The sequence below is a fragment of the Lampetra fluviatilis genome, unplaced genomic scaffold (assembly GCF_964198595.1).
Source record: "Lampetra fluviatilis unplaced genomic scaffold, kcLamFluv1.1 SCAFFOLD_456, whole genome shotgun sequence".
Taxonomy (NCBI): domain Eukaryota; kingdom Metazoa; phylum Chordata; class Hyperoartia; order Petromyzontiformes; family Petromyzontidae; genus Lampetra; species Lampetra fluviatilis.
The window spans coordinates 45,638-72,406 of record NW_027620960.1 but is presented as its reverse complement, the minus strand read 5'-3'; the positions used below and the strand labels follow the sequence as shown (position 1 = coordinate 72,406).

The 26,769-nt window shown below is 55.3% G+C and overlaps 1 long non-coding RNA gene across 1 annotated transcript; it reads left to right on the top strand.

Annotated features, from left to right (window-relative positions):
• Nucleotides 1-9,244: 9,244 nt before the first annotated feature.
• On the top strand, nt 9,245-26,696 carry LOC144954593 (uncharacterized). Its single transcript, XR_013641283.1, has 5 exons — nt 9,245-9,331; nt 14,446-14,569; nt 15,744-15,810; nt 23,804-23,912; nt 26,656-26,696. It is a non-coding gene; the product is annotated as an uncharacterized LOC144954593 (long non-coding RNA).
• Nucleotides 26,697-26,769: the final 73 nt, after the last annotated feature.

Here is a 26,769-nt window from a genome sequence, read left to right as displayed (position 1 = left end):
TAACCTATAGACCTAACCACGAACTCATATACCTACCCACTAACCCATAGACCTACTCACTAACCCATAGACCTACTCACTAACCCATAGACCTACTCACTAACCCATAGACCTACTCACTAACCCATAGACCTACTCACTAACCCATAGACCTACTCACTAACCCATAGACCTACCCACTAACCCATAGACCTACTCACTAACCCATAGACCTACTCACTAACCCATAGACCTACTCACTAACCCATAGACCTACTCACTAACCCATATACCTACTCACTAACTCATAGACCTACTCACTAACCCATAGACCTACCCACTAACCCATATACCTACTCACTAACCCATAGACCTACCCACTAACCCATAGACCTACTCACTAACCCATAGACCTACCTACTAACCCATAGACCTACTCACTAACCCATAGACCTACTCACTAACCCATAGACCTACCCACTAACCCATAGACCTACTCACTAACCCATAGACCTACCCACTAACCCATAGACCTACTCACTAACCCATAGACCTACTCACTAACCCATAGACCTACTCACTAACCCATAGACCTACTCACTAACTCATAGACCTACTCACTAACCCATAGACCTACCCACTAACCCATATACCTACTCACTAACCCATAGACCTACCCACTAACCCATAGACCTACTCACTAACCCATAGACCTACCTACTAACCCATAGACCTACTCACTAACCCATAGACCTACTCACTAACCCATAGACCTACCCACTAACCCATAGACCTACTCACTAACCCATAGACCTACCCACTAACCCATAGACCTACTCACTAACCCATAGACCTACTCACTAACCCATAGACCTACCCACTAACCCATATACCTACTCACTAACCCATAGACCTACCCACTAACCCATAGACCTACTCACTAACCCATAGACCTACCTACTAACCCATAGACCTACTCACTAACCCATAGACCTACTCACTAACCCATAGACCTACTCACTAACCCATAGACCTAACCACGGTGGTGCAGCGATTAGCGCACTGGGTGTGTGTGTGTGTACACGTGTGTGTGTGTGTGTGCGCGTGTGTGTGTGTGTACACGTGTGTGTGTGTGTGTGTACACGTGTGTGTGTGTGTGTACACGTGTGTGTGTACACGTGTGTGTGTGTGTGTACACGTGTGTGTGTACACTTGTGTGTGTGTACACGTGTGTGTGTGTGTACACGTGTGTGTGTGTGTGTGCGCGTGTGTGTGTGTGTGTACACGTGTGTGTGTGTGGTGTACACATGTGTGTGTGTGTACACGTGTGTGTGTACACGTGTGTGTGTGTACACGTGTGTGTGTGTAGTGTGTACACGTGTGTGTGTGTGTGCGCGCTTACGTTTTTAAGACACGTTACTTGACTGTCGCTGTTCAGGGACAATGTTTTATGAAATACACGGAGAGAGACTATTGATGGTGCCGGCCTTTGGACGCCTTGTTATTGTGGTGGTGGTGTGGTGGTGGTGGTGGTGGTGATGGTGGTGGTGGTGGTGGTTGGTGTGGTGGTTGTGGGTGTGATGGTGGTGGTGATGGTGGTGGTTGGTGTGGTGATGGTGGTGGTGGTTGGTGTGGTGGTGGTGATGGTGATGATGATGGTGGTGATGGTGTGGTGGTGGTGGTGGTGATGGTTGGTGTGGTGGTGATGATGGTGATGGTTGGTTTGGTGGTGGTGTGATGGTGATGGTGGTTGTTGTGGGTGTCATGATGGTGATGATGGTTGGTGTGGTGATGGTTGGTGTGGTGGTGGTGGTGATGGTTGGTGTGGAGGTGGTGGTTGTTGTGGGTGACCATCGACTTGCCATCTGTAAGATGCGCCTGCCATTCTTCCACTCCAGTGGTGGGTGTACACCCAGGACCCCATTCAAACCCTTAGTGGCCTGGTCTCAGCTAGCTGATGAAAGTTGCAAGCGAGAAATTCATCATCGCTTGCGGCTGGAGTTGGCATCGTCCCCCACTCCTCCTGATGTCGAGGGGAAATGAAGAACCAGTGGCATCTGCAGAACGTGAAGAACCAGTGGCATCTACATCTGTAGAACCAGCGGCATCTTCATTAGTAGAACGTGACGAACCAGTGGCATCTACATCTGTAGAACCAGTGGCATCTTCATTAGTAGAACGTGAAGAACCAGTGGCATCTACATCTGTAGAACCAGTGGCATCTTCATTAGTAGAACGTGAAGAACCAGTGGCATCTACATCTGTAGAACCAGTGGCATCTTCATTAGTAGAACGTGAAGAACCAGTGGCATCTACATCTGCAGAACGTGAAGAACCAGTGGCATCTACATCTGCAGAACCAGTGGCATCTGCAGAACGTGAAGAACCAGTGGCATCTACATCTGTAGAACCAGTGGCATCTTCATTAGTAGAACGTGAAGAACCAGTGGCATCTACATCTGTAGAACCAGTGGCATCTTCATTAGTAGAACGTGAAGAACCAGTGGCATCTACATCTGCAGAACCAGTGGCATCTTCATTAGTAGAACGTGAAGAACCAGTGGCATCTACATCTGTAGAACCAGTGGCATCTTCATTAGTAGAACGTGAAGAACCAGTGGCATCTACATCTGCAGAACCAGTGGCATCTTCATTAGTAGAACGTGAAGAACCAGTGGCATCTACATCTGTAGAACCAGCGGCATCTTCATTAGTAGAACGTGACGAACCAGTGGCATCTACATCTGTAGAACCAGCGGCATCTTCATTAGTAGAACGTGACGAACCAGTGGCATCTACATCTGCAGAACCAGTGGCATCTGCAGAACGTGAAGAACCAGTGGCCTTCATAGGTGCTGCTACTCGCTACTACTAACAGCACTTGCCCCTGCAGTCTGCTAGAGGCTACACAGGGGAACTTTGTCTGTATGTAGCTGCTACTAACAGCACTTGCCCCTGCAGTCTGCTAGAGGCTACACGGGGGATCTTTGTCCGTGTGTAGGTGCTGCTGCTAACAGCACTTGCCCCTACAGCCTGCTAGAGGCTACACAGGGGAACTTTGTCTGTATGTAGCTGCTACTAACAGCACTTGCCCCTACAGCCTGCTAGAGGCTACACAGGGGAACTTTGTCTGTGTGTAGGTGCTGCTACTAAAAAGCACTTGCCCCGACAGCCTGCTAGAGGCTACACGGGTGATCTTTGTCTGTGTGTAGGCGCTGCTGTTAACAGCACTTGCCCCTACAACCTGCCAGAGGCTACCTGGGGGAACTTTGTCTGTGTGTAGGTGCTACTACTAAAAGCACTTGCCCCTACATTTCTATTGAGGCTACACTGGCGATTGGGGTGCCTTTGTCTTTGCCTTTGTTGCCATGGCGTTGGCGTCCCCCAAAGGTTACCCCTGGCAACCACCCCCCGCTCGTGACGTCACGAGCCTCCTTTGTCCAATCAGCGCGCGCGCGCGATTTGAAAATTTCACTTTCGACTCTCAAAGGGGAAGGAGCCCTCCCGCCTCCCCCCCACCCCGTTGACGACGCTCGCCTCACCCGGCGGCCTAGCGCAGGCTTCCGGCAGGGACCGCTAGGCAAGGCCGGTACGTGCCCGACGCAGGTTTTTTTTTTTAAACGTTTTAGGGTGTTTTTCCCTTCCCCTGCAACATCACTCACAGGGTAAACGACGACGGGACCATTAGTTACAGTTGATTGTAACGCCTTCACTGAATTTGGTGACAAAGGAAGAAGCCCACCGTTGACGACACTCGCCTCACCCGGCGGCCTAACGCAGGCTTCCGGCAGGGACCGCTAGGCAAGGCCGGTACGTGCCCGACGCAGGTTTTTTTTTTTAAACGTTTTAGGGTGTTTTTCCCTTCCCCTGCAACATCACTCACAGGGTAAACGACGACGGGACCATTAGTTACAGTTGTTTGTAACGCCTTCACTGAATTTGGTGACAAAGGAAGAAGCCCATCGGTGATGACCCTCGCCATAGCGGGCGGCCCAGCGCAGGCTTCCGGCAGGGACCGCTAGGAAAGTCCGGTGCGTGCCCGACGCAGGTATTTTCAACGTCTTCGGGACTTTTTTTTCCCTCTGCAACATCACCCACAGGGTAAACGATACCGATACACTTGTTGCATTTACGTTCAAACGTCTTATCTGAATTTAGTGGTGAAGGAACCCACCGGGTTGATGACCTTCTCCCTAGCGGGCGGCCCAGCGCAGGCTTCCGGCGGGGACCGCTAGGAAAGACCGGTGGCTGCCCGACCCACCCCGGTATACATAAGCCGATAGTCGCAGTTATTCCTAACGCCTTAAACTGCATTGGTGATGAGAATTTGACTCGAAGCACGTACCGTATCTACTGTGTACGGGTTGCCACGGTGGCTATGAGATGTTAACTACCTCGCCTGGTCTACAGGAGGTCGTGGGTTCGATCATGACCCTGTGAGATGTTAACTACCTCGCCTGGTCTACAGGAGGTCGTGGGTTCGATCCCGACCCTGATGAGATGTTGACTACCTCGCCTGGTACACAGGAGGTCGTGGGTTCGATCCCGACCCTGATGAGATGTTGACTACCTCGCCTGGTATACAGGAGGTCGTGGGTTCGATCATGACCCTGATGAGATGTTGACTACCTCGTCTGGTCTACAGGAGGTCGTGGGTTCGATCATGACCCTGATGAGATGTTGACTACCTCGCCTGGTACACAGGAGGTCGTGGGTTCGATCCCGACCCTGATGAGATGTTAACTACCTCGCCTGGTACACAGCAGGTCGTGGGTTCGATCATGACCCTGATGAGATGTTAACTACCTCGCCTGGTCTACAGGAGGTCGTGGGTTCGATCATGACCCTGATGAGATGTTAACTACCTCGCCTGGTCTACAGGAGGTCGTGGGTTCGATCATGACCCTGATGAGATGTTGACTACCTCGCCTGGTACACAGGAGGTCGTGGGTTCCATTCGGGCTTCAGGCTGACCTCTGCCGGGAGGCGATGGAACTTTCACCCGCCAAGTTTACCGCCCCGGAGATGTTGGTGGTGGTGGGGGTGGTGGTGGTGGTGATGATGGTGGGGGTGATGGTGGTGATGTTGGTGGTGATGGTGGTGATGTTGGTGGTGATGGTGGTGGTGGTGGTGATGGTGGTGGTGATGGTGGTGGTGGTGATGGTGGTGGTGATGGTGGGGGTGATGGTGGTGATGGTGGTGATGTTGGTGGTGATGGTGGTGATGTTGGTGGTGATGTTGGTGGTGATGTTGGTGGTGATGGTGATGGTGGGGGTGATGGTGGTGATGTTGGTGGTGATGTTGGTGATGGTGGTGGTGATGGTGGGGGTGATGGTGGTGATGGTGATGGTGGTGATGGTGGTGATGTTGGTGGTGATGTTGGTGGTGATGTTGGTGGTGATGTTGGTGGTGATGGTGATGGTGGGGGTGATGGTGGTGATGTTGGTGGTGATGTTGGTGGTGATGTTGGTGATGGTGGTGGTGGTGATGGTGGTGGTGATGGTGGTGGTGATGGTGGTGGTGATGGTGGGGGTGATGGTGGTGGTGATGGTGGTGATGGTGGTGGTGATGGTGGGGGTGGTGGTTGATGGTGGTGATGGTGCTGATGGTGGTGATGGTGGTGATGGTGATGATGGTGGTGATGGTGATGATGGTGGGGGTGGTGGTTGATGGTGGTGATGGTGCTGATGGTGGTGATGGTGGTGATGGTGATGATGGTGCTGATGGTGGTGATGGTGGTGATGGTGATGATGGTGGTGATGGTGATGATGGTGGGGGTGCTGATGGTGGTGATGCTGCTGATAATGATGGTGGTGCTGATGATGATGGTGAAGATGATGGTGAAGATGATGGTGTCACCGGCCGCGTCACCGATCGTACCGTCTGTCTCCTGCCGTCTCAGGATCGTGTCACCGGTTGTCTCACCGGTCGCATCACCGGATCGCGTCACCGGATCGTGTCACCGGACGCATCACCGGATCGTGTCACCGGCGGTGATGGCGTCTCCCGGCCGTCTCCGCGAAGTCAACCGAGCTCTGCTGGAGACGCTGCGGCGAGAGGGAGTCACCCTCAGGGCGACACTCCGCACCCTGGGTGGGACACGGGGTGGGACACGGGGTGAGACACGGGGAGGGAGATGGGAGGAGACATGGCGGGAGAGTCTGGGGGAGACACGGGGGGAGACACGGGGGGCGACCCTGGGAGGGAGACTGGGGGAGACACTGGGGGAGACACGGGGTGAGACATGGGGGGAGATACGGGCTGAGACACGGGGTGAGACACGGGGAGAGACACGGGGGGAGACACGGGGTGAGACATGGGGGGAGATACGGGCTGAGACACGGGGTGAGACACGGGGAGAGACACGGGGGGAGACGCGGGGGGAGACGCGGGGGGAGACACGGGGGGAGATATGGGGGGAGACACGGGGGGAGACACGGGGGGAGAGACAGGGGGAGACACGGGGGGAGACACGGAGGAGAGTGGAGACACTAGGAGACAGACAGGGAGATAGACAGGGGGAGACACTGGGGGAGACATGGGGGAGAGTGGAGACACGGGGGGAGACACGGGGTGAGACACTAGGAGACAGACAGGGGGAGACACGGGGAGAGACACGGGGAGAGAGATTTGGGAAGACATGGGGAGGGAGATGGGAGGAGACACGGGGGGAGACATGGGGGAGAGTGGAGACACTAGGAGACAGACAGGGAGACAGACAGGGGGAGACGCGGGGGAGAGTGGAGACACGGGGGGAGACACGGGCTGAGACACGGGGGGAGACACGGGGTGAGACACGGGGTGAGACACGGGGTGAGACACGGGGTGAGACACGGGGTGAGACACGGGGGGTCACACGGGGTGAGACACGGGGTGAGACACGGGGGGTCACACGGGGGGTCACACGGGGGGTCACACGGGGTGAGACACGGGGTGAGACACGGGGTGAGACACGGGGTGAGACACGGGGGGAGACACGGGGTGAGACACGGGGTGAGACACGGGGGGAGACACGGGGGGTCACACGGGGTGAGACACGGGGGGTCACACGGTGGGTCACACGGGGTGAGACACGGGGTGAGACACGGGGTGAGACACGGGGAGAGACACGGGGTGAGACACGGGGTGAGACACGGGGTGAGACACGGGGTGAGACACGGGGTGAGACACGGGGGGAGACACGGGGGGTCACACGGGGTGAGACACGGGGTGAGACACGGGGGGTCACACGGGGGGTCACACGGGGTGAGACACGGGGAGAGACACGGGGTGAGACACGGGGAGAGACACGGGGTGAGACACGGGGGGAGACACGGGGTGAGACACGGGGGCAGACGCGGGGAGAACCGAAGACTCACCCGCCGGAGAGAGGAGCTGCCGAGGTCCCCACGGCGGAGGTCCCCACGGCGGAGGGTGTCCCCACGGCGGAGGGTGTCCCCACGGCGGAGGGTGTCCCCACGGTGGAGGAGGTCCCCACGGCGGAGGAGGTCCCCGGCTCTGCGGGCGGGCTGCTGAGGCTGTTACGTCACCGCGGCAACAACAGGCGCCGCATGGCGGAGGGCGAGGAGTCGGGGGGGCGGGGCGAGGGGCGGGTCGCCGGTGAGTGGTGGGACTGCGCTCAGAGACTCACAGAGACTCATAGAGACCCACAGAGACAGAGACTCACAGAGACTCACAGAGACCCACAGATACCCACAGAGACTCACAGAGACTCACTGAGACTCACAGAGACTCACAGAGACCCACAGATACCCACAGAGACTCACAGAGACTCACTGAGACTCACAGAGACTCACAGAGACCCACAGAGACTCACAGAGACTCACAGAGACCCACAGAGACCCACAGAGACTCACAGAGACTCACACAGACCCACAGAGACCCACAGAGACTCACAGAGACCCACAGAGACCCACAGAGACCCACAGAGACCCACAGAGACTCACAGAGACTCACAGAGACCCACAGAGACTCACAGAGACCCACAGAGACTCACAGAGACCCACAGAGACCCACAGAGACTCACAGAGACCCACAGAGACTCACAGAGACCCACAGAGACTCACAGAGACTCACAGAGACCCACAGAGACCCACAGAGACTCACAGAGACCCACAGAGACTCACAGAGACTCACAGAGACCCACAGAGACCCACAGAGACTCACAGAGACCCACAGAGACTCACAGAGACTCACAGAGACCCACAGAGACTCACAGAGACTCACAGAGACTCACAGAGACCCACAGAGACTCATAGAGACTCATAGAGACCCACAGAGACCCACAGAGACTCACAGACCCACATAGACTCACAGAGACTCACAGAGACTCACAGAGACCCACAGAGACCCACAGAGACTCACAGAGACCCACAGAGACCCACAGAGACTCACAGAGACTCACAGAGACTCACAGAGACCCACAGAGACTCACAGAGACTCACAGAGACCCACAGAGACTCACAGAGACTCACAGAGACCCACAGAGACCCACAGAGACTCACAGAGACCCACAGAGACTCACAGAGACTCACAGAGACTCACAGAGACGCACAGAGACTCACAGAGACTCACAGAGACCCACAGAGACCCACAGAGACTCTCAGAGACCCACAGAGACTCAGAGAGACTCAGAGAGACTCACAGAGACCCACAGAGACCCACAGAGACCCACAGAGACCCACAGAGACTCACAGAGACTCACAGAGACTCGCAGAGACCCGCAGAGACTCAGAGAGACTCAGAGAGACTCAGAGAGACTCAGAGAGACTCACAGAGTCCCACTCACGCAGTCACTCATCCACTCACCCACCCACTCGCCCACCCACTCACCCACCCACTCACCCACACACCCACCCGCCCACCCACAACAACAACAACGCACACCACAACAACAACAACAATCTCCAGCCGGGCCGTTCGATGCGACCTCCCCTCTCCCCTCCCTGTCTCATTCCTCCACCTCCTGTCCTGTCCTGTCGCACCAAAGCCTCGAACTCGCCACACACCCTCATCCACGCACCTCCTTCACCGCCGTGGTTACTGGGCGGTGGTGGCGGTGGTGGCGGTGGTGGCGGTGGTGGCGGCGGCGGTGGCGGTGGCGGTGGTGGCGGTGGTGGCGGTGGTGGCGGTGGTGGCGAGGACGGTGTGGAAGAGGAGGCCTATGGCGCTGGGTGGGAACTCCGCTGGGCAAGGCTGCTGGAATTCCGCAAGGCTCATTGGCAAGAGTGCTGCAGTGGTGATGACGGTGGTGGTGGTGGCGGTGGTGGTGGTGGCGGTGGTGGTGGTGGTGGTGGTGGCAGTGGTGGTGGTGGTGATGGTGGATGGAGAGATGCGGTGGATGGGCATCAGTGTAGGTGCCACTCTTACTCACTGACTCGCCCGCCCGCTTACTCACTCACTCAGCCACTCACTCACTCAGCCACTCACTCACTCAGCCACTCACTCACTCAGCCACTCACTCACTCAGCCACTCACTCACTCAGCCACTCACTCACTCAGCCACTCATTCATTCACTCACTTATTCAGCCACTCACTCAGCCACTCACTCACTCAGCCACTCATTCATTCACTCACTTATTCAGCCACTCACTCAGCCACTCACTCACTCAGCCACTCACTCACTCAGCCACTCATTCATTCACTCACTTATTCAGCCACTCACTCACTCAGCCACTCACTCACTCAGCCACTCATTCATTCACTCACTTATTCAGCCACTCACTCACTCAGCCACTCACTCACTCAGCCACTCATTCATTCACTCACTTATTCAGCCACTCACTCAGCCACTCACTCACTCAGCCACTCATTCATTCACTCACTTATTCAGCCACTCACTCAGCCACTCACTCACTCAGCCACTCATTCATTCACTCACTTATTCAGCCACTCACTCACTCAGCCACTCACTCACTCAGCCACTCATTCATTCACTCACTCATTCAGCCACTCACTCAGCCACTCATTCACTCAGCCACTCATTCATTCACTCACTTATTCAGCCACTCACTCACTCAGCCACTCACTCACTCAGCCACTCATTCATTCACTCACTTATTCAGCCACTCACTCAGCCACTCACTCACTCAGCCACTCATTCATTCACTCACTTATTCAGCCACTCACTCACTCAGCCACTCACTCACTCAGCCACTCATTCATTCACTCACTCATTCAGCCACTCACTCAGCCACTCATTCACTCAGCCACTCATTCATTCACTCACTTATTCAGCCACTCACTCACTCAGCCACTCACTCACTCAGCCACTCATTCATTCACTCACTTATTCAGCCACTCACTCAGCCACTCACTCACTCAGCCACTCATTCATTTACTCACTTATTCAGCCACTCACTCAGCCACTCACTCACTCAGCCACTCATTCATTCACTCACTTATTCAGCCACTCACTCAGCCACTCACTCACTCAGCCACTCATTCATTCACTCACTTATTCAGCCACTCACTCACTCAGCCACTCATTCATTCACTCACTTATTCAGCCACTCATTCAGCCACTCACTCACTCAGCCACTCATTCATTCACTCACTTATTCAGCCACTCACTCAGCCACTCACTCACTCAGCCACTCATTCATTCACTCACTTATTCAGCCACTCACTCAGCCACTCACTCACTCAGCCACTCACTCACTCAGCCACTCATTCATTCACTCACTTATTCAGCCACTCACTCAGCCACTCACTCAGCCACTCATTCATTCACTCACTCATTCAGCCACTCACTCAGCCACTCACTCACTCAGCCACTCATTCATTCACTCACTTATTCAGCCACTCACTCACTCAGCCACTCACTCACTCAGCCACTCATTCATTCACTCACTTATTCAGCCACTCACTCAGCCACTCACTCACTCAGCCACTCATTCATTCACTCACTTATTCAGCCACTCACTCAGCCACTCACTCACTCAGCCACTCATTCATTCACTCACTTATTCAGCCACTCACTCAGCCACTCACTCACTCAGCCACTCATTCATTCACTCACTTATTCAGCCACTCACTCAGCCACTCACTCACTCAGCCACTCATTCATTCACTCACTTATTCAGCCACTCACTCAGCCACTCACTCACTCAGCCACTCATTCATTCACTCACTTATTCAGCCACTCACTCAGCCACTCACTCACTCAGCCACTCACTCGTTTACTCACACAGTCACTTATTCACTCACTCAGCCACTCACTCACTCAGCCACTCACTCATCTACTCGCACAGCCACTCACTCACTCAGCCACTCACTCACTCAGCCACTCATTCACTCAGCCACTCATTCACTCAGCCACTCATTCCATCAGCCACTTACTCACTCAGTCACTCACTCACTCAGCCACTCACTCACTCAGCCACTCATTCACTCAGCCACTCACTCACTCAGCCACTCATTCACTCAGCCACTTACTCACTCAGCCACTCACTCACTCAGCCACTCACTCACTCAGCCACTCACTCACTCAGCCACTCACTCACTCAGCCACTCACTCACTCAGCCACTCATTCACTCAGCCACTCATTCACTCAGCCACTCACTCACTCAGCCACTCACTCACTCAGCCACTCACTCACTCAGCCACTCACTCATTCAGCCACTCACTCACTCAGCCACTCACTCACTTAGCCACTCACTCACTCAGCCACTCACTCACTCAGCCACTCACTCACTCAGCCACTCACTCACTCAGCCACTCACTCACTCAGCCACTCACTCACTCAGCCACTCACTCACTTAGCCACTCACTCACTCAGCCACTCACTCACTCAGCCACTCACTCACTCAGCCACTCACTCACTCAGCCACTCATTCATTCACTCACTTATTCAGCCACTCACTCAGCCACTCACTCAGCCACTCATTCATTCACTCACTCATTCAGCCACTCACTCAGCCACTCACTCACTCAGCCACTCATTCATTCACTCACTTATTCAGCCACTCACTCACTCAGCCACTCACTCACTCAGCCACTCATTCATTCACTCACTTATTCAGCCACTCACTCAGCCACTCACTCACTCAGCCACTCATTCATTCACTCACTTATTCAGCCACTCACTCAGCCACTCACTCACTCAGCCACTCATTCATTCACTCACTTATTCAGCCACTCACTCAGCCACTCACTCACTCAGCCACTCATTCATTCACTCACTTATTCAGCCACTCACTCAGCCACTCACTCACTCAGCCACTCATTCATTCACTCACTTATTCAGCCACTCACTCAGCCACTCACTCACTCAGCCACTCATTCATTCACTCACTTATTCAGCCACTCACTCAGCCACTCACTCACTCAGCCACTCACTCGTTTACTCACACAGTCACTTATTCACTCACTCAGCCACTCACTCACTCAGCCACTCACTCATCTACTCGCACAGCCACTCACTCACTCAGCCACTCATTCACTCAGCCACTCATTCACTCAGCCACTCATTCCATCAGCCACTTACTCACTCAGTCACTCACTCACTCAGCCACTCACTCACTCAGCCACTCATTCACTCAGCCACTCACTCACTCAGCCACTCATTCACTCAGCCACTTACTCACTCAGCCACTCACTCACTCAGCCACTCACTCACTCAGCCACTCACTCACTCAGCCACTCACTCATTCAGCCACTCACTCACTCAGCCACTCACTCACTTAGCCACTCACTCACTCAGCCACTCACTCACTCAGCCACTCACTCACTCAGCCACTCACTCACTCAGCCACTCACTCACTCAGCCACTCACTCACTCAGCCACTCACTCAGCCACTTACTCACTCAGCCACTTACTCACTCAGCCACTTACTCACTCAGCCACTCACTCACTCAGCCACTCACTCACTCAGCCACTCATTCACTCAGCCACTCACTCACTCAGCCACTCACTCACTCAGCCACTCACTCACTCAGCCACTCATTCACTCAGCCACTCACTCACTCAGCCACTCACTCACTCAGCCACTCACTCACTCAGCCACTCACTCACTCAGCCACTCACTCACTCAGCCACTCATTCACTCAGCCACTCACTCACTCAGCCACTCACTCACTCAGCCACTCACTCACTCAGCCACTCATTCACTCAGCCACTCACTCACTCAGCCACTTACTCACTCAGCCACTTACTCACTCAGCCACTCACTCACTCAGCCACTCACTCATCTACTCGCACAGCCACTCACTCACTCAGCCACTCACTCACTCAGCCACTCACTCACTCAGCCACTCACTCACTCAGCCACTCACTCACTCAGCCACTCACTCACTCAGCCACTCACTCACTCAGCCACTCACTCACTCAGCCACTCACTCACTCAGCCACTCACTCAGCCACTCACTCACTCAGCCACTCACTCACTCAGCCACTCACTCACTCAGCCACTCACTCACTCAGCCACTCACTCACTCAGCCACTCACTCACTCAGCCACTCACTCACTCAGCCACTCACTCACTCAGCCACTCACTCACTCAGCCACTCACTCAGCCACTCACTCACTCAGCCACTCACTCACTCAGCCACTCACTCACTCAGCCACTCACTCACTCAGCCACTCACTCACTCAGCCACTCACTCACTCACTCGATGGCGATGTTGGTAATGCTGATGCTGCGTCGTCGTGTCTCTGTGTGTCTCTGTGTGTGTCTCTCTGTGTGTCTCTGTGTGTCTCTGTGTGTGTCTCTGTGTGTGTCTGTGTCTCTGTGTGTGTGTGTCTGTGTTGTGTCTGTGTGTGTGTCTCTGTGTGTGTCTCTCTGTGTGTCTCTGTGTGTGTCTGTGTCTCTGTGTGTGTGTGTCTGTGTTGTGTCTGTGTGTGTGTCTCTGTGTGTGTCTCTGTGTATCTCTGTGTGTGTCTCTGTGTGTGTCTCTGTGTGTCTCTGTGTGTGTCTCTGTGTGTCTCTGTGTGTGTGTGTCTGTGTTGTGTCTGTGTGTGTGTCTCTGTGTGTGTCTCTGTGTATCTCTGTGTGTGTCTCTGTGTGTGTCTCTGTGTGTCTCTGTGTGTGTCTCTGTGTGTCTCTGTGTGTGTGTGTCTGTGTGTGTGTCTCTGTGTGTGTCTCTGTGTATCTCTGTGTGTGTCTCTCTGTGTGTCTCTGTGTGTCTCTGTGTGTGTCTCTGTGTGTGTCTCTGTGTATCTCTGTGTGTGTATGTCTCTGTGTGTGTCTCTGTGTGTGTCTCTGTGTGTGTCTCTCTGTGTGTCTCTGTGTGTGTGTGTCTGTGTTGTGTCTGTGTGTGTGTCTCTGTGTGTGTCTCTGTGTGTGTCTCTGTGTATCTCTCTGTGTATCTCTGTGTGTGTCTCTGTGTGTGTCTCTGTGTGTCTCTGTGTGTGTGTGTCTGTGTTGTGTCTGTGTGTGTGTCTCTGTGTGTGTCTGTGTGTCTCTGTGTGTCTCTGTGTGTGTCTGTGTGTGTGTCTCTGTGTGTGTCTGTGTGTCTCCGGCAGGCACGTTTGTGTACCGTGTGGGTCGGCGTCTCTTCGTGGAGCCGGCGAGCGGCGGCGTCGACGCGTCGTGCTCCGTCTGTGGCCGCACGAAGCGCGGAGACACGAGACGCACGAACCTCATCAGGTGCACACTCACACACACACACAGACACACACACACAGACACACACACACAGACACACACACACAGACACACACAGACACACAGACACACACACACAGACACACACACACAGACACACACACACAGACACACACACACAGACACACACACACAGACACACACAGACACACAGACACACACACACAGACACACACACACAGACACACACACACACAGACACACACACACAGACACACACACAGACACACACACACACAGACACACACACACACACTCACAGACACACACACACAGACACACACAGTCACACACAGTGACACACACACACACACAGACACAGATATACACACACACACAGACACGTACACAGACACGTACACACACAGACACGTACACACACAGACACACAGACACACACACAGATATACACACACACACAGACACGTACACAGACACGTACACACAGACACGTACACACACAGACACGTACACACACATACACGTACACACAGACATACAGACACACACACAGACACACACAGACACGTACACACTCACACACACACACAGACACACACACACACAGACACACACACACAGACACACACACACACACAGATATACACACACACACAGACACGTACACACACAGACACGTACACACACAGACACACACACAGACACGTACACACACAGACACGTACGCACAGACATACAGACACACACACAGACACACACAGACACGTACACACACACGTACACACACACAGACACACACACACACACGTACACACAGACATACAGACACACACCGTACACACACAGACACGTACACACACACACACCGTACACACACACGTACACAGCATACACACACCGTACACACACATGCACACAGCATACACACACACAGACATGTGGTGATGTTGTTGTTGTTGTTGTGGTGGTGTTGTTGTGGTTGTTGTTGTTGTGGTGATGCAGTTGTTGTTGTTGTGGTGATGTAGTTGTTGTTGTTGTGGTGATGTTGTTGTGGTTGTTGTTGTTGTGGTGATGCAGTTGTTGTTATTGTGGTGATGTAGTTGTTGTTGTTGTTGTTGTGGTGATGTTGTTGTTGTTGTTGTTGTTGTGGTGATGTTGTTGTTGTTGTGGTGGTGGTTGTTGTTGTTGTGTGCAGGGTGACTTTGTCCCAGGGTGCACTGCTGCCTCCACACCGCCCCCGCCTGCTCACAGCAGCCCACGTGGTACCACAACAACCACAACAACAACCACAACAACAACCACAACAACAACCACAACAACAACCACAACAACAACCACAACAACAACCACAACAACAACCACAACAACCACAACCACAACAACAACAATCACAACCATCACCACCACCATCATCACAACCATCACCACAACAATCACAACCATCACCACCACCATCATCACCATCACAACCATCACCACCACCATCATCACCACCACCATCATCACCATCACCATCACAACCATCACCACCACCATCATCACCACCATCACCACCATCACCATCACAACTGTAGAGGTGTAATTGTGTATGGGAGCGGATGGCAAACAAACACAAGGGGCGTGGTTAGGGCCGTACACATAGGAGGTGGCCACACCGACGTCCGCACCTGCATCCCCCACGGGCCCCTCCCGGGGGGGCCGCGGACTATAAGAGGGGGTGAGCCGGAGGGCTCGAGGTCGAGGTATCAGCTTTAACCAGCGAAGACGGAAGACCAGCTAGAATAGGCCCCGGAGCTCCCCTGGCTCGCTGTCCTTATAAGGGCCGACCAGGGCAAGCCGGTGGCGTGGCCCCGAGAGCCCAGACTGACGAGCAGGTCTGGGAACTCAGGGGGTCGGATCCCAGCTTGACCAGGGCTGGGACAGGTAGCCTCCCCTAGCTCCCTAGTGGAGGACTTGGGCTTAGGTTAGCGGGGCTTAGATGTTGTGTCTCCCTGTTAGCCGAGTAAGGGGACGTTACCCCTTAGGTCCTGTGTATACTCGCTAACTGTATACAAGTTGTGTTAATAAATAAGTGTGCCTCCGATCCCGTCGTCAAGCCTCCTGAGTAATTACTACATCTGGTGTCAGAAGTAAAACGTCCAAAGATGGACACACGAGGGACGACACGTACCAGGGAGTCGGAGAGGGAGGACACCGCGGCCGAATCACCACCAGAGATGGCCGAGGTCGGATCGGAGCAGCCGGGGCCGAGTACACCCGCGCCGCTACGACAGGGGGGGGGGGGATGCGTCGGCCGAGGGACTTCGGCTGGCTCACTCCCACCTGGCGGAGCTGCTCTACGCCGCGGCCGCCGTGTTGGAGGAGATCACGCGGCTGGGAGCTGGAGGGGCTGCGCGGGAAGACGGCAGCAGCCGACGCACGCCGGCATTTCCCGCCACCCCGACGCGGCTCGCGGTTAAATTTCCCGCCATCACTACAGTGCGAGCAGAGGGCGGGGCCGGCCTGCGTCAGGTGACTGCTGAGGGCCAAGCACGAGCCGTGACATCATCAACGCCGGCCAGCGCGTCAACAACGGAGCGACCGGCGATGCCATGCTCACAGCCCGCCCACACTGTAACGTCGGCTGGGAACGAGGGAGCGAGATCCGCAGCCACGGACGTCGCCTTACAACAGCGACTGCCGCCTCTCAAGGAGTTCGTGGGAGCGGCTGGAGATTGGGGCGGCTTCAAAAGGCGGTTCATCGCTCATCAAGAGATGGCGAACTGGACGGACGCCGAGGCACTATGCGCGCTGCCGGCGATGCTGGACGACGACGCCCTGGCTACCCTCACCTCGGCGCCTAAGGAGAAGCGCGCCACGCTGCACCTGGCGCTGCAGCTGCTGTCAGCCGTCTATGGGCCGCCTTCGGACTGCAGGCAGCTGTTCCACGATCGGCATCGGGGCGCCAACGAATCGCCCCTGGCCTTCCGAACGGCTCTCCTGGCCCTGGCAAAGGCAGCTTTCCCGCGGATGGACGAGGAGGGAGTGGACGCCATGGTGGCTGAAAAGCTGCTGCTACTCGCCGATGAGCTGGACATCGCCGTCTTGGCTCAAGACGACGGAGAGATGTCGTCCCTGCTGGTCGCGCGCCACATCCACGGGGGCTTGCGGTCCCTGCGTCGCAAGGCTGCCAAGGGGGTGGCCGGCCATGCCATGGCGGCCACCGCCCTCCCATCAGAGGAGGTCTGCGGGGTGGAGCGGCGGGGGGAATGGAGATCGGCGGCACCGCAGGCTCGGAATGGACCGAGCCGCCAGGAGCAGCCCAGGCCATCTGGGGCGCTCACACGCTGCTACAACTGTGGCCTGCAAGGCCACGTTGCGTCAGGATGCCGGGCTCCCCGTCAGCGCGGAGCGACACCTCGTCAGGACGCCACGCCGTCTCCACCCAAGCTCCAGCAGAGAAATACGGCGAGTCGTGGCACCTCACACGTTTGGCCCATGCACACATCCGACACACACTCACGCGCTCAACTGAACAGGGTTCGAAAATCGCCGCCCATCGCGCGCGATTGTTCTGAAATGCGGCGAGCGCTCCAACCGGGTCAGTGGTCGGAGCTCGCCCATCGTGTCGTTGCTGCGTCGGCGGGATCATCGGTTGTGGTCGGTCATATTGATGGGGTAGAGGTGCGGATTTTAATTGACACAGGGGCATCGGCGACCATTATATCTGATTTGATTTATAACATCCTTCCCGTTCAAAGTCGTCCCTTGCTCCCTGTTGACGTGCCATGCTATGCTGCTAACGGGGGCTCGCTGGGCATTATTGGGCAAATCCGCGCCAAAGTTTGCATTGGAGACATTAAATTATCCGGGCCTGTTTTGGTTTCCTCCTCACTCGCGGTTCCGTGCCTGTTGGGGACGGATTTCTTGGCCAAAATGCCCATCCGTATCTTGATTGACCAGGGGTGCATCGAGCTCCCATCGGGCCGACGTGTTACATTTTTGTCTTCCCCCACCACGGAGCGTCGGGCGTTTGCCACCGTGCAGGCGCTCGTGACAAAAACTGTGCGCGTACCCCCGGGGGCTCAGATGCTCGTCCCTCTTAGGTTGCGTCGGCCGTTTGCTAAAGGGGTTGCGGATCGGGGGGTCTTGTTGGGACCATCTCGGGCCGGGGTCAATGGACCCGATTTGCTAGCGGCTCAGACCATGGTGAAAGGGGATGGGGACCCCTTCATTGCAGTCCTTAATGTAGGATCGCGAACGGCCGTGGTTCCTCAAGGGACCGTGCTTGCACACGCAACGCCGGCGCCCTATGAGGAACCACTCGTGGGTCAGGTAACCACCGATCCTCCGTCGCGACCGCATTCGGACTGTGATGACGGATGGCTGGATGCACTTTGCGCGGGATCTGTGGATCTGTCCGACACGCAGCGTGCGCAGCTGCGAGTTCTCCTGAAAGAATTTGCCGACGTTTTTAGTAAACACAAATTTGATATTGGTTGTACTAAATTGCTGCGACACCATATTGACACGGGTGACAGCGCGCCAATCCGCCAAAATCCCTTTCGGCTCAGTCCCGCCGAAAAGGATCATGTCAAATCGGCTGTTGATGACATGCTTGCCGCCGATATCATTTCCCCTTCCAACAGCCCGTGGGGCGCACCGATCGTTTTGGTGAAAAAACACGACGGCTCACTGCGGTTTTGTGTCGACTTTCGGCGATTGAACAAAATTTCTGTGGCAGATGCGTACCCGCTTCCTCGAATGGATGAGTCGCTCGATGCCTTGGCGGGGGCGCGATTCTTTTCCACCCTCGATTTACTATCTGGATTCTGGCAGCTTCCTCTGGATGACGAATCAAAACCTAAAACTGCTTTTCGGACACCGCAAGGTCTCTTCCAATTTAACCGCTTGCCGATGGGCTTACATTCTGCGCCGGCAACTTTTCAGCGGTTAATGGAACTGGTCTTGGCAGGCTTACAATGGGATTCGTGTTTAATTTACTTGGACGATGTCATCGTCTTTAGCAAATCCTTCGAGGAACACCTCCAGAGGCTGCGTGCTGTTTTTCTCAAAATGCGGGCTGCCAATTTAAAATTTAAACCGCAGAAGTGCCATTTGCTCCGCGAATCGGTGCGGTATTTGGGTCACATTGTTGGGCGCTCGGGGATATCCACTGATCCCGCCAAAACGGAATGCGTCAGCTCCTGGCCGACTCCCACCTCGGTGGGAGAGGTCAGGAGTTTCATTGGGTTCGCGTCGTACTATCGACGGTTTGTGGCTGACTTCGCTACGATCGCGAAACCATTGCATGCCTTGACGTCCAAGGGAGTCAGGTTTCATTGGGGGCTGGAGGAGGAGGCTGCTTTTCACGCCCTCCGGAATGCCCTGGTGGGGGCTCCGCCGTTGAATTACCCCGACTTCTCACAACCCTTCTTGCTCGATACAGATGCAAGTAACACGGGCATCGGGGGCGTGCTGTCCCAACTCATTGGGGGTGTAGAGCATGTGGTGGCTTACGGTAGTCGGGTACTGTCTCCAGCGGAACAACGGTACTGCGTTACCCGTCGGGAATTATTGGCAATTGTTTATTTCATTCAGCAGTACCGCCCATATCTGTACGGTCGGCGTTTCACCGTCCGTACAGATCATGCGGCCCTACAGTACGCTCTGCGGGTTCAACAACCATCGGGCCAGTTGTCTCGATGGTTGGAGATTCTCCAGGACTACGACTTTGTCACCACATATCGTAAGGGCGTCCGCCACACGAACGCTGACGCCCTGTCACGGTTGCCACCCACTTCGGAGTGCGCTTGCCTCCTGGGTTCGGGGCGTTGTAGGCCCCCGAACGTCACCACCGATTCGGTCCTCGTGGCCGCCGCCGATGCGCCTTTGGCTTCGGGTCCTATCGAGCAAGAAGGGAGGGATTCGTTGCTGGGGTTGTCGGTCGCGGAATGGGGACGCCTCCAAATGGAGGACACCTCCCTCCTCGCTCTGCGCCGTCGCGCAGGGGGGGTTGGGCAGGGGGTGGCGAACATTGACTCGTGGGGGTTGTTCCAGGGTCTTTTAATGCACTGGGACGGAAAAACCCGCCGCCAGCAGCTCGTGGTGCCTGCAGCATTGAGGGGTAAGGTGGTATGGGCTGTTCATGAGCGGCTTCTGCACTTGGGGGTTCACAAGACCTTTGCCACGCTCCAGCTCGATTTCTTCTGGCCGGGCATGGCAAAGGACGTGGGGGATCTCCTGGGGTCGTGCACGCAATGCGCGCAGCGAAAGCCACCAGCTAGGGGGTCCAACCCTCCGCTGCAGTCCATAAAGGTTTCCCGGGTTAACGAGCTCGTTGCGCTAGACATACTCGGGCCATTTCCCGCTACACCCAGGGGGAATAGGTATTTATTGACAGGGGTCGAATACTTCACGAGATGGCCTATGGCCTGGCCCCTGGCCAACCAGTCGGCAGCAGCCATCGCGGAGGCCTTTGTCCAGGGCTATGTCCTCGACAAAGGTGCTCCGGAACGGCTGCTTACTGACCAGGGTAAGAATTTTTCGGGAAAACTCCTCCGCGAGGTGTGCGACCTCTTGGGTACGGAGAAAATTCGGACCTCCCCGTATCACCCTCAAACTGACGGGATGGTGGAACGGCTACATCGGACCATCACGTCTATGCTGTCCCAACAGGTGTCCGAATCCCAGACAGATTGGGACCTTCGCATAGCCGGTGTGTTGCAGGCCTACAGGATGGCTCCCCATGCGGCCACCGGATTTTCCCCTTTCTTTTTAATGTATGGCCGCGAGGCTAACCCCCCTGTGACGACCCAGCTGAAGCTCTCGGCGCCTCAGGCGAAGTCTACCTTGTCCGAACACGTTAAATTTAACATCAGCAAATTGTCTGAGGCGCGGGAAGCGGCCGTGCAAAATTCTGAACTCCGCCAGAAGGCGAACGAGAGGCTTCGGCTGGGGCGGGTACATGTGTTCAAATGGAAACCAGGGGACAGGGCATGGTTGCACTGTCCCCAGGTGCCACTGGCAACCTCGTCAAAGTTGGTACGGCCGTGGCGGGGGCCAGTGGAGGTCGTACAGGTCTTACGGCCGCAATGTGTTCGCGTCAAATGGGGGAGGCGTCGGTGGTACGTGCACCCCTCAAGGTTGAAACCGTTCATTGCGCCGGCCCGTGGTTCACACACACACACGCATGGCCAAACGTGTGAGGGGTCCGCCGACTCCCCGACGTCGCTGCTCTCGCCTGACATGACATCAACTGTTCCATCTCCAGGTGCAACAGGAGTGACGGGTCCACGCCCGCCAACCCCTCCCGGAGGGGTCGGGGGTCACTCGGCAGCGACGCCAGACTCTCTTGCACCCGGACCGTCACCAACCACCACTGAGCGTGCCGGGTCGAGCCCTTGTGACGGGCCCGCCGCGAGAACGCGCGCCAAAACGCGCAGACTATTGTGAGGTCGGCCGTTGGGGGGCCCTTGCGGACAGTGGGGGAGGGGCATCCGGAGCGCGTGTATATATGTTGGGTTTGCGGAATGGGGTATTTATTCGGGAGGGTGCGCCGGGTTATTTTTTTTCTTCTCTTTCTTCTTCTACCTGTTTCCTGTTGTTGTTGTTGTTATGACTGTTCTTGTTCTTGTTAAATTTACGCGAGGCACACACGGTTTTGGGGAGGCATGCACCTTTATTCTGGTTTTTTTGCAGCCGGGGACGGCTGCGAGCTGTACAGGGGGGGGTGATGTAGAGGTGTAATTGTGTATGGGAGCGGATGGCAAACAAACACAAGGGGCGTGGTTAGGGCCGTACACATAGGAGGTGGCCACACCGACGTCCGCACCTGCATCCCCCACGGGCCCCTCCCGGGGGGGCCGCGGACTATAAGAGGGGGTGAGCCGGAGGGCTCGAGGTCGAGGTATCAGCTTTAACCAGCGAAGACGGAAGACCAGCTAGAATAGGCCCCGGAGCTCCCCTGGCTCGCTGTCCTTATAAGGGCCGACCAGGGCAAGCCGGTGGCGTGGCCCCGAGAGCCCAGACTGACGAGCAGGTCTGGGAACTCAGGGGGTCGGATCCCAGCTTGACCAGGGCTGGGACAGGTAGCCTCCCCTAGCTCCCTAGTGGAGGACTTGGGCTTAGGTTAGCGGGGCTTAGATGTTGTGTCTCCCTGTTAGCCGAGTAAGGGGACGTTACCCCTTAGGTCCTGTGTATACTCGCTAACTGTATACAAGTTGTGTTAATAAATAAGTGTGCCTCCGATCCCGTCGTCAAGCCTCCTGAGTAATTACTACACAACCATCACCACCACCATCATCACCACCACCATCATCACCACCATCATCACAACCACCACCACCATCATCACCACCATCATCACCATCATCACCACCATCATCACCACCATCATCACAACCATCACCACCACCATCATCACAACCATCACCACCACCATCACCACCACCATCATCACAACCATCACCACCATCATCATCACCACCATCATCACAACCATTATCACAACCATCATCACCACCATCACCACCACCATCATCACAACCATCACCACCACCATCACCACCACCATCTTCACAACCATCACAAGCATCATCACCACCATCATCACAACCACCACCATCACCACGATCACCACCACCACCATCACCACCACCACCATCACCACCACCACCATCACCACCATCATCACCACCACCACCATCACCACTATCACCACCACCATCACCACCACCATCACCACCACCACCACCATCACCACCACCACCATCACCACCACCACCACCATCACCACCATCATCACCACCACCATCACCACCACCACCATCACCACCACCATCATCACCACCACCATCACCACCACCATCACCACCACCACCATCACCACCATCACCACCACCACCATCACCACCATCATCACCACCACCATCACCACCACCACCATCACCACCATCATCACCACCACCATCACCACCACCACCATCAACACCACCATCATCACCACCACCACCACCATCACCACCATCATCACCACCACCATCACCACCACCACCATCACCACCATCATCACCACCACCATCACCACCACCACCATCAACACCACCATCATCACCACCACCACCACCACCCACCACTCCCCCCCTCACCCACCACTCCCCCCACCACCCCCCCCCCCCCACTTCCCCCCCCCACCACCCCCCCCACACTCCCCCACCCCCCCCACCACCCCCCCCACCACTCCCCCACCCCCCCCCACCACCCCCCCCCCCACAGGACAGTGTAGGAGGCTGTGTTGGTGGGGGGCTGCCCCCCCACACGGCCCCCACCTCGAGCCTGGACCTGAGGGGGGCAACTTGGGGGGGCCCCCACCCCCCACCCAGCGGTGAGAGACACTCACCAACTCACTCACCAACTCGCTCACCAACACACTCGCTCACTCACCAACTCACTCGCTCACTCACCAACTCACTCACTCACTCACCAACACACTCGCTCACTCACCAACTCACTCACTCACTCACCAACACACTCGCTCACTCACCAACTCACTCACTCACTCACCAACTCACTCACCAACTCACTCACCAACACACTCGCTCACTCACCAACTCACTCACTCACCAACACACTCACACACTCACCAACTCACTCACCAACTCACTCACCAACTCACTCACCAACTCACTCACCAACTCACCAACTCACTCACTCACCAACACACTCACACACTCACCAACACACTCACCAACTCACTCACCAACTCACTCACCAACTCACTCACCAACTCACTCACTCACTCACCAACTCGCTCACCAACTCGCTCACCAACTCGCTCACCAACTCACTCACCAACTCACCAACTCACTCACTCGCTCACCAAGACACTCACCAACTCACTCACTCACCAACTCACTCACCAACTCGCTCACCAACTCACTCACCAACACACTCACCAACTCACCAACTCACTCACCAACTCACTCACCAACACACTCACCAACTAACTCACTCACTCACCAACTCACTCACCAACTCGCTCACCAACTCACTCACTCACTCACCAACTCACCAACTCACTCACTCGCTCACCAAGACACTCACCAACTCACTCACTCACCAACTCACTCACCAACTCACTCACCAACTCGCTCACCAACTCGCTCACCAACTCACTCACACACTCACCAACTCACTCACCAACTCGCTCACCAACTCACTCACCAACTCACTCACTCACCAACTCACTCACTCACCAACTCACTCACTCACCAACTCACTCACTCACCAACTCACTCACCAACTCACTCACCAACTCGCTCACCAACTCGCTCACCAACTCACTCACCAACTCACTCACTCACCAACTCACTCACTCACTAACTCACTCACTCACCAACTCGCTCACCAACTCGCTCACCAACTCACTCACCAACTCACTCACACACTCACCAACTCACTCACACACTCACCAACTCACTCACCAACTCACTCACTCACTCACCAACTCACCAACTCACTCACTCGCTCACCAAGACACTCACCAACTCACTCACTCACCAACTCACTCACCAACTCGCTCACCAACTCACTCACCAACACACTCACCAACTCACCAACTCACTCACCAACTCACTCACCAACACACTCACCAACTCACCAACTCACTCACTCACTCACCAACTCGCTCACCAACTCGCTCACCAACTCACTCACTCACTCACCAACTCACCAACTCACTCACTCGCTCACCAAGACACTCACCAACTCACTCACTCACCAACTCGCTCACCAACTCGCTCACCAACTCACTCACACACTCACCAACTCACTCACCAACTCGCTCACCAACTCACTCACCAACTCACTCACTCACCAACTCACTCACTCACCAACTCACTCACCAACTCACTCACCAACTCGCTCACCAACTCGCTCACCAACTCGCTCACCAACTCACTCACCAACTCACTCACCAACTCACTCACCAACTCACTCACCAACTCACTCACTCACCAACTCACTCACTCACCAACTCACTCACTCACCAACTCGCTCACCAACTCGCTCACCAACTCACTCACCAACTCACTCACACACTCACCAACTCACTCACACACTCACCAACTCACTCACCAACTCACTCACTCACCAACTCACCAACTCACTCACTCGCTCACCAAGACACTCACCAACTCACTCACTCACCAACTCACTCACCAACTCGCTCACCAACTCACTCACCAACACACTCACCAACTCACCAACTCACTCACCAACTCACTCACCAACACACTCACCAACTCACCAACTCACTCACTCACTCACCAACTCACTCACCAACTCGCTCACCAACTCGCTCACCAACTCACTCACTCACTCACCAACTCACCAACTCACTCACTCGCTCACCAAGACACTCACCAACTCACTCACTCACCAACTCGCTCACCAACTCGCTCACCAACTCACTCACACACTCACCAACTCACTCACCAACTCGCTCACCAACTCACTCACCAACTCACTCACTCACCAACTCACTCACTCACCAACTCACTCACTCACCAACTCACTCACCAACTCACTCACCAACTCGCTCACCAACTCGCTCACCAACTCACTCACCAACTCACTCACTCACCAACTCACTCACTCACCAACTCACTCACTCACCAACTCACTCACTCACCAACTCGCTCACCAACTCACTCACCAACTCACTCACACACTCACCAACTCACTCACACACTCACCAACTCACTCACCAACTCACTCACTCACCAACTCACTCACTCACCAACTCGCTCACCAACTCACTCACCAACTCACTCACTCACCAACTCACTCACTCACCAACTCACTCACTCACCAACTCGCTCACCAACTCACTCACCAACTCACTCACACACTCACCAACTCACTCACACACTCACCAACTCACTCACCAACTCACTCACCAACTCACTCGCTCACCAACTCGCTCACCAACTCGCTCACCAACTCACTCACCAACTCACTCACTCACTCACCAACTCACTCACACACTCACCAAGACACTCACCAAGACACTCACTCACCAACTCACTCACCAACTCACTCACCCCGCTTGTTTTTCACCCTTCCAGGTACTCTGCCGACCAGCGTTGTGTAAGTCTCCTGTGAGGCCTGACCACGTGGTGAGGCCTGACCACGTGGTGAGGCCTGACCACGTGGTGAGGCCTGACCACGTGGTGAGGCCT